The following is a 9,996-nucleotide window of genomic DNA, read 5'->3' as shown; positions in this document are numbered from 1 at the left end:
AGTTTTAGGGCTTTCAGTTCTGTAAAAACGAAACCCGTTTCTTACTAGAGCCACTAAAGAACATTTCAGGTAGAATATTCTAGATTATTGCACATTTTATAGGCATCTAGAATTGTAACATGTAGTAGTAATGTACAGTTGTACCCTTTGGGTAATTCTACTTGGGTAAAACTTGAGTAATCCTGTCTACAGTCAGAAAGAAAATGTCATAGGTAAGTAAGGAGTTTTGTTTTAGGAGTCAGTGATACAGTGAAAAGAACACTGGTTTGGAGGAGATATCTTAAATCGTTCTAGCAATATGTCCTGCCTTGATGAAAAGCCACAAAAACTCTCATCCAAGCGCTAAACATATGACCGGCCCTGCATGGCTTCTCAGATCAGAAAGGATCAGGAGAGGTTGGGGGTGGTGAGGCTGGGTGAAGAGTGCACCGAATTCTCTGCACTAATTTTGCAAATTTTATGTAAATTAAACTGATTTCAAAATAAGCTTTCTTAAAAAGCCACAGAGTCGGCAAGCTTTAGCTTCTTTGTCTACAAAAGGAAGATGTTGATAATAGCTGATCTTCCTACCCCTTAGGGTTGCAGAGAGGGCCAACAAGTAAGGCAACGTACATAAGACTCAAAAGTGCTGCTGTTCTGTCTGTGCTGTGATTCTCCCTCCCTTGACCACCCACTTTACCACCTCTGATCTTCCCTTCTGTTGTCCTTTGCCTCTTTAAAGTTTTTGTGGTTACTTTAAGGTGAAACACTGCCTCACATCACGAAGTTACTAAAAGCAATTCTCCTTTCTGCGTCTTTCTACATAATCCATTCCACACCCTCTGTGGCATGCCTTCTGTAAGCCTTCTTACTTCAGAGCTGGGCCTAATGGCCACTGACATTTAATCAAATAACAGTTAGAATACATTTACTTATGAGTAAAGGCTGATTAAAATTTGGGCACTGACATCTGAGGATGGGAATTTCATCATCAAATATCTTAACAGAAACCATTTTGTTAAATAACCATAATTATAGGTTTTACATTTATGATTCCAAGGGATTTCGCTATTCTGCATTCTTTGAAGCCCAAGAGGCTGTCATAGTGTTCAGGCTGCTTGAAATACTGAATCCAAGTACAAACAGGGCTGCTTTAGGAGAGAAGTCCCTCCCTCTAGTACTTTTTTCAAAGATTTTGAAAGCACAGTTACTTCCGAGATGATTTCTGGTTTTGTTTCTTTTTTAAATTCATTGGGTAGACTTTTTAAAGATAAAAATGGGAAATAGACCTTAATTTTCTGAACGTGTAGACATTCTTGCTTTTTCCTGCTAACCATTTAGAAATTTTCATTTATTACATTGGAAGCAAAAGCAATTTCAATAGCTATGATTACTGAATGGCACTGTAGCCATATTTAGTCAAGTCCATTGCTGGCTGTTTTTTTTTTTTTTTTTTTTCAGTGATTAAAACTTGGCATACTCAGGAAATCATTTTCTTTCTTTGTTTTGTGTTAACTCGTGCTTTCAGCCAGATCAGTCTCTGTGGCAGACTTCTATTGATGAACTTGTTCATTTCTGACTCATGAAAACAACTCAGCCAGTTATGAGAAAAGAAACTTCAGCTGTAAAATGATTAAGGGCATTCTCTGTAAGGAATAAACAATTTAATTTGGTTTGTTTTGTTTCTAATCTTAACTCAGATGGTACCCAGTGGTAAAAGCCTATTTTTCCTCTATAATATAGTCCCTTGAGAATTTTCCATAGATGGGTGACTTCATTTCTTCACTGGTGCATAATGTGAGAGATCCCATTATTCATCTTTTCATCATTTCATCTTTCTCCTTTATGAATTTTTAAAACATGGCGTGATTCAGATTTACTGTTAAAACATGTTTTTTTGCTGTCCCCCTTTATTTCAGAGTTTGTTTACAGCAGTATTTTTCTTCAATGGAAGATTCCTAAATGAATAATTTGACCATCTTGCTAAGCTACCTTCTCAGTTAGAATGATTAAGGTTTACTATGTGAATTGCCAATTTTTAAAATATCTTCTGAACTGAGAGCTGAGGAGTATCAACATAAATTATAGATAATGAAGAGTTTATTTTTTTGTATCTAGATTTTTTTATATTTTATTTATTTTTTTATTAAATATAATTTATTGACAAATTGGTTTCCATACAACACCCGGTGCTCATCCCAACAGGTGCCCTCCTCAATGCCCGTCACCCACTTTCCCCTCTCCTCCCACCCCCCATCAACCCCCAGTTTGTTCTCAGTATTTAAGTCTCTTATGGTTTGCCTCCCTCCCTCTCTGTAACTTTTTTTTTCCCCCTCCCCTTCCTCCATGGTCTTCTGTTAAGTTTCTCAGGATCCACATATGAGTGAAAACATATGGTATCTGTCTTTTTCTGCCTGACTTATTTCACTTAGCATAATACCCTCCAGTTCCATCCACATTGCTACAAATGGCATGATTTCATTCTTTCACATTGCCAAGTAGTATTCCATGTGTATATACAAACCACATCTTCTTTATCCATTTGTCAGTTGATGGACATTTAGGCTCTTTCCATAATTTGGCTCTTGTGGAAAGTGCTGCTGTAAACATTGGGGTACATGTGCCCCTATGCATCAGCACTCCTGTATCTCTTGGGTAAATTCCTAGCAGTGCTGTTTCTGGGTCATAGGGTAATTCTATTTTTAATATTTTGACGAACCTCCACACTGTTTTCCAGAGTGACCGCACCAGTTTGCATTCCCACCAACAGTGCAACAGGACTTTAAATTGGTTGTTCTGATCCATCACTGAGGCAGGTAGTTCTGCTGCTCCTAAGTGTTTCTGGCAGCAATAGTGTGGCTTGGGATAGGGAGGAGGGTTCTTTTGGGAGGTGAGGGCGGGGCCTATCGCACTGGGTCAGGAGGGCTAGAAGTAGCAGCCTGTGTTGTGATCTGTATTTTAGGAGCACTCTTTCTTTCATATATGCCTCTCAGGTAAACCTGTCATTTTTGCCACAGTCCATGATATGAAAACCAAAGAGGGATTTGATAGAAATGACACAACACAATTCCATTTTTAAAAGATCACTCTGACCGATGCGTGGGGATTAGTTCATTCAGTATCATGGTCCTCCTAGGAATCTCGTGTCTGAAATGGCCTCAGTTCTAAAACCAGATATAGAAGCACAGTGCTTGTTCCTTGAAAGGCAGATACAATAGGAGAGCACAGATTTCTGCAATTTTTATTTCATTGAGGAATATCTTTCAGAAGACAAGGAAAATTGGAAGACTGTGCATCCGCTTCCCTCGCCTCTATCAAAGTATCTCTGCTTTCAGCAGTTTCATTTGTGAGGATTCATAGGAAAAAGAGCGTAGACTTTGGAGTAAGACAGACCTGGTTTGAGATTGTAGCAACCTTATTTGATGTGCAGTCTTAGACAAGTTATCTAACATCTGAGCCATAGCTTCTTCATTTTAAAAATAATCATATCTGCCCATTGAGATTATTGGAAGAATTAAAAGATATAATGTTAATGACCAAGCACAGCACATGACACGTAGCAGGGAGGCAACCAATGGTAGGTCTTCTTCCTCTTAGACCAGTGGTTCTCAGTTGGGTGTGATGTTGCCCTGTAGGGGACATTTGGCAATATTTGGAGACATCTTGTTTTTCATAACCCAGGAAGTATCAGGCAGAAGCTGTTGGCATCTAGTGGGTAAAAGTCAGGAATTCCCTAAACATCCTACAGTGCACAGGACAGTCCCTACAGCACAGAATCATTCAGCCCGAAATGTCAGTAGTGCCAGGACTGAGAAACCTTGCCTTAGAGATATTAACCTTTCCATATATAGACTGTAGGAAGAATATATATATATGTATGCATATATACGCATATGTATGTATATATATGCATATGTATATGCATATATATATATGCGTATATATGCATACATATATATACGTATACATATATATATTCAATTCCACCAATGTTTATGAAACACCTACTCTGTATCCAACTCATTGGGGGGTTAGCAGTCAGTGAAATAGGCATAATCTCTGCCATTGAGGAGCTTTGTATTCTAGTTGAGAAACAGATAAGCCACAAATACATCTATCATTGTGGCAGATGATAAATAGTAAGAGCTATGAAGAAAAATGAAGCCAGGCAATAGAGAGTACCCTGCCAGGAGCTGCTGTTTTATATATAGTGGTCATCAACAGCTTCTCTAAGAAGGGGGCCTGTGAACAGAGACCCAAAGAAATGAGTGAGCAAGCCAGTGATGTGGGGTGAAGATAGAGCAGGGGTGTCGCAAATGCACAGGCTCCTGGATGGGAATATGTTTGTCGTTTTCGGGAAACAGCGGATAGGCGAGTGGGCTGGAATGTGGAGTAAGTGAGGAGGAGAGTGATAGGAAATGAGACCAGACAGGTAATAGGGAACAAGACTGTGTAGGGATATGCAGGCCATTCTGAGAATTTTGAGTTTCATTCTGGGGGGGATGAGACACCACTGGCAGTTTTAATCATAAATGGCATGACCCGATTTTCATCTTTTAAAGGATCACACTGGCTGTTGTGTGGCGAATGAACTGGCAGGGGTTGGGAAGGACGAGTGGGAGCAGGAAGACCCATTAGGAGATTATTGCAGTAATCCAGGGGAGATGATGATAATGACCGCTTGGACCAGAATAGTAGCAGCGAAGTGGAAAGTGGTGAAAAGTGGTTTATTCCAGATATATTTTAATGGTAGAGCTATGGAACTTAGAATTAATGGATGAAGTAACACAAGGTAAAAATTTTATTTTCACATGCAAAAATCCTTATCAAAAAAACGTGGATGTATCATATAGTAGCAACAAAGGGAGATTCCAAGCAGGGCCCTTCCTTGTTCTGTTAGAGTTCCACGTATCCTTGAAGAGGATGAGAGCCATGTTGCACTGACAGGCTTCCTCCTTCACAGGATTTTATTTTAAAGGTGCCAAACTTTCCCACTGTGTAAGCGAAGCCAGCCTCCATTCGATATGTGCATTGGATTGCTTGAGAATTTGATCTTGCTAAATGAAAATGGAAAGGTCTACAGCTCCAGCTCAAGGTTAAAGAGAAAATATGAACTACGTTTTGTTCAACAGTGGCTTTACATGCACATTTTCCAGGCAGTGTCGTAAAAGTTTAGCTAAATAGCCGAAATATTTAACTATATCCTTCTATATTTGCTAGACTCTAAAGCCGTGTCGACTCATCTGCATAGTACATAAACCGATGAGAATTTTTAGGAATGTTCTTCAGGATACCTAAAGAGCTTGTATGTATTCATTTAGTGTGTTCACTTTTGGATGTACAGCCACATAAAAGCCACAAAAAAGGGTTACAGCATCCTCAATCAGGAAAACAAAGAAGAGGTTAGTCTTCTTCTGTTCCTTCAAAGAACTAGTTTGGGCAGAAACTCACATAGCTTTTTATATTATTTGCCAACTTAGTTATTACAGAGCATGTTTACAGTTTCGGGGGAAACATTAGTAAGAATTAGTCCTAACACTGCATGAGGATTTACAGCTAAACGTGGAATTGTGTGGTTGTGTGCCACTAAGTTATTGGGAAAAAAATACGTCTCTTAGCACACGTTTTATCCCAGGATAGGAAATAATATATTGTGTGTAATTTTCCTCACTACTAGCTTAATAAATTCAGATTTAAAAATTGTAAACATTCAACTGATTTTAAAAGCACTATTTAAATAACAACTGTATTTTCCTTATAACCAGTTCATGCTCATTCTTGATAGTTTAGAATATATGGAAAAGAAAAAACTGTGGTCACATTAATTAATGTATCTAGACCCATACAGTATAAACGCCCCTAAAAATTCAATATTTTGAAACAACTCTATTATGAACTACTGTGACAAATATCCTTTTGTGTATTTCTCAATCACTGATGCTTTGTACTCACTGGGAATTACTCACTTATTTTTAGCTCAAAATCCCTTTTAAGTCCCTTGAACGTTCTCCTAAGTCTATAGCTACTTCTTTAAGAAACCTCTCGTGATTATTGTAATATATTCTTAATACCTTAGGCACACAAAATTGATGTATTATGAAAATCATGCAGGGAGAACAAGTTAGCACCAATGGAAAATTTCATTTTTCAGGCTATGAAATAGAAAATACATTGTATTTGTATTCAGTTGTATAATTCAGAGACAATCAGGATTTTGAGTTGGCTCCCTAATTAATTCAGTAACATTCTCCTTTCTCCCTCTTGCTCACACTCACTCTGTGAGAACATATATCCAAACCTATGCTGTTTCTCTGTGATTTTCTGCCTCTTGAATAACTGCTTTGATTATTTTTGTGTGTGTGGACATTTACTTCATGACCCCCAGTAGGCCAAGCAAAGTTAACTCAAGAGGAATTTCTTTACATTTAAATTCTCTTCGTTTTTAAAAATGCTTTTTCTTACTGTCATTCACCTAAGGAAAAGTTAAAACAATACTGAAATGTGTGACTGAAAAAGTAAAACTTACCGGCAATGCTACCCCCAGGGATAAATACTACGAAAATATAATGTATGTGCTTCCAGACGTTTGCACACGTGTGTGTGTTTTAATCATAAACGGGATCAAGATACGTGCAATTCAGTTTTCAGCTTGCTTTTTTCAGTGAATAATAAATACATTCTCGCAGCTACAACCTTTGAGGGGAAACAAAAGTAGAGCACGTAGAAAGTGCAGGGGTGTAATACTGTCTAGAAGAACAAATGTTCCAGGAGAGAGATCAGTGTGACCTGGGAGCTTTTGGGAAAACTTCCTAGGGAAGGTGGTGCCCACGCGGAAGGGGAAGGAGCTAAATGCCCTGTGGAAGAGGGGGGAGATGGACAGCACAGTCATGGCGGAGGCGCACGGGACAGCAACATGGCGGATGTGACAAAGGGTGACCTGACTACCACAAAGGTGTTAGGTTTTAGTGAGGACATTGCCTGCCTATAAAGAACGAACCAGATTGTGGCTGTATTTGGAAGCCCAGCATTTGAGCTTTAATTTGATGCAGTGAGTGATCTGCTGAGAACCATTGTTTGAGTTTATGAGGCAGAAGCAGGAAAGGGGTGTGGGGATAGAGGAGGGCCTGCTATGGTAAGGTCTTGCTATGTGCCAAGGCCTTTGCTCCATGTTTTTATTTATAGTTGCTGTACCCAGATGGGTTGGGAGAGTTAAAATATTTGGGAGGAACCAGCCAGGAATGAGTTGCAGTACTCTAGGCCCAAAATGGTGAGCTTTGCACTTGGGTGCAGAGGTAAGGAAAATCTACCAGGTAAACCCTTTAACCTTCCTGAACCTCCGCTTCTCTATCTAGAGTGAGTGGGGGATATGGCATCCAAGTTTCTTAGCATTCTGTGGTGTTTACTGATCTATTCATGTCATTCTGCAGATGAACCACAACATACATGAACACGCATACACATCCCACAATCCGCATGTTTTCACATTGCTGGATTCTACTGCCCGCCATGCCATTTGCGGTTTTCAAATTCAGCAACCAATTCCTGTTTAACATGAGGTAGTTGGTAGTGGCTATTGGCACTTTGCCTTTTCCATGCAGAAAGGACTTTGCGTTTCAATGGTAAGACTTCTAAGAGTAATCAAAGTTAAGATTTTTTTAAAAATCCAAGGTGGAAGTGAGAGCAGATAAACTTTCATCTTGGTTTCAGAGTTATGCTCTGTGATTCTGTATCGCTGGAGAAAGATAAATGTCATGTGTCTTGAGAAGCCGCCAAGAGATATGCCAGCACATAGTTTCTCTAACCTTTATGGATGCTTCAGTGAAAGCACGCGGAGAATTTAAATGAAACTGTATGCTGCGTAAGTAATCCAGCCTCATACCTCAAACTGGTATAGACAGGGGCAAATGGTGATCGTCACTGCTGAAAATATTTTTCCAGGACACAAGCAGTTGCATGTTCATTGAAATGAGAGCTCCTCACTGAAAATTTAAATTAACAAATGTATACTCAGAGCCTGTTTTGTTAAGGTAGTGAACAAGCAAACGAATCATACTGGCTACTGCATCTGTAGGGATATCTGCTTCCCTGTTTTCATTTAGGTAGGACCCAAGAAAATGAGTTCATCTGGCATGGAATTCTGCCTTCTGAGTTTGTTTGACAATAGCCAGAAAAGGCTATTAACTTCTTGGTAGTGAAATGAATGACGATTAGCGTAACTATGCTCTCTTACCTTTTTAAAGAGCCATTCCAGTCAAATTTTAGAATATTGTTGCGTGCTTGGAAAAGGTTCGGAATAATTCTTCCAAAAGTGATTTTTCCATGTATGCCCCTCTGTGGGAATATTTTGCTAGATTGTAGTACTGGTAAGGTCTAATTTCTTAAAAAGCCTCTAGTATGTACCATAAACCAAGGACTGGGTAGAATTGACAGATAAGTAGAAAACAAATTGGACTTGTAGATACAAGAGCATGACTAATCCACAGATGACCTTACGTCCATGTGGCAGTCTGAGATCAGGAGCACATTGTGTAATTTGAGAATATCCAGGATGAATAAAAGCTGTGATTAACCTGCCATGATTGTTCAGTGATATACCTCACAGGAGGATGTCTAGGACCCAAGTTTTACTTACTAGCTTTATCAACTCTATGCTTAAAAAGCTATTTTTTTTTACTTCTCTAAAAAAAGATTGTTTTTTACTCTCTAGAGCTCAGTATCCTCAACTGAAAAATGGAGCTTTTACAACGGTTTATTTTAAAGGTTATTGTGCTGCTCTCTGTACAGAATAAGCATTGTTTTTTCTGATCACGCTGTTCTACAGGGCTTATGATTTTCCCTCTTGCATCTTTTCCGGAGATTCCCTACAGTACCAGGAATAGAAGAGGACTGTCAGTGTGCACTCAAAGCGTGGATTGCAATGGGTGATCTGAATAGAGGCAGAAGGGCAAGTGGAATGAGAACATTACAGAAAATTGGAGCCAGCTTATTTAATAAGTTGGCCAATGTCTCGATTTTTTTTATGGGACCTTGGCTTTAAAAAGCCATCTACCCTCTCTGGAATTTGGACAACTTGATTACAAATATTAACAGTTCCTGATTTTAGATCAGGCAACAAGGATTTATATGCATTTCTTTTGCCTCCATCCATCCATCCATCCGCCTGCCCACCCATGCAGCTAGCCAGTGACATTTACTGGGATCCAGGTAAATCCAAGCTAAGCACTGACCAATGCTGAGATTAGAGAAGTAAAACATGGTTACTATCTTTAAAGAACACAGAGTCTATGAGGGTTAGATATTTACCACCTTTCCTGATTTTAAGGTGACAGTGTATAGACCAGAGATAATATAATCAGATGTGAGAGATTTGGGCCCTTTTATAAGGCCACATTTGTCCCTTTCTTTCAGTTTATTTGAAATAACTCATGGGGAAGAGAGAGGAGTAGACGAAAATTAGCGTGATGAGCATATCTGAATCATCCTCAGCATCCTGGACTGCCAGTCGGTGTCTCTGATTTCATTTTGAGCTCACTTGACCATTCTGTGAATAGCACACGTGCGTTGTGTCACGTAACATTCAGGGACATTCATTGGTTTTAGTACAACTGCTTCCCACCCTCTTTCGTGTCACGGCACACGTAGAAAGTGATTGATCGTTTTATGCCACACTGCGGTAAATGGACAAGGCAGCTTACAACCAGATACCGGCCTGGGGGTTCTGCTGCCTCAGCCCCCTGCACATTTAGAAGGTTGAGGGGAAAACAGGATGTCTGCACACCTGTGATGTGTTTGCAGCACACCTGTGCACTATCAGGTTCATTACAGTTTGAACACTCTGCACTTGATTATCCCCGGGTTATGCCTTCTTTGCTGACCCAGGACCTTATTTAATTGTATTTGGGCATGAGCACTTTGAGCACATTACTAATGGTGGCCACATGATATGGGTTAGTAAGGGAACGTATAGAATTTAGAGGATTCCAAAGAAAAATATTGGAGTAACACCATTGCTATAGG

At 39.5% G+C, this 9,996-nt stretch overlaps 1 protein-coding gene across 3 annotated transcripts in view; it reads left to right on the top strand.

Moving 5' to 3' along the window:
• The window catches only part of SUPT3H (SPT3 homolog, SAGA and STAGA complex component), a 537,375-nt gene that overhangs the window by 417,766 nt on the left and 109,613 nt on the right, over nt 1-9,996 (top strand). The gene's annotated exons all lie outside the window — the stretch shown is intronic.

The sequence above is a fragment of the Panthera uncia genome, assembly GCF_023721935.1.
Source record: "Panthera uncia isolate 11264 chromosome B2 unlocalized genomic scaffold, Puncia_PCG_1.0 HiC_scaffold_24, whole genome shotgun sequence".
NCBI lineage: Eukaryota > Metazoa > Chordata > Mammalia > Carnivora > Felidae > Panthera > Panthera uncia.
The sequence above is the reverse complement of the archived record's forward strand: the minus strand, read 5'-3'. Positions and strand labels throughout refer to the sequence as shown.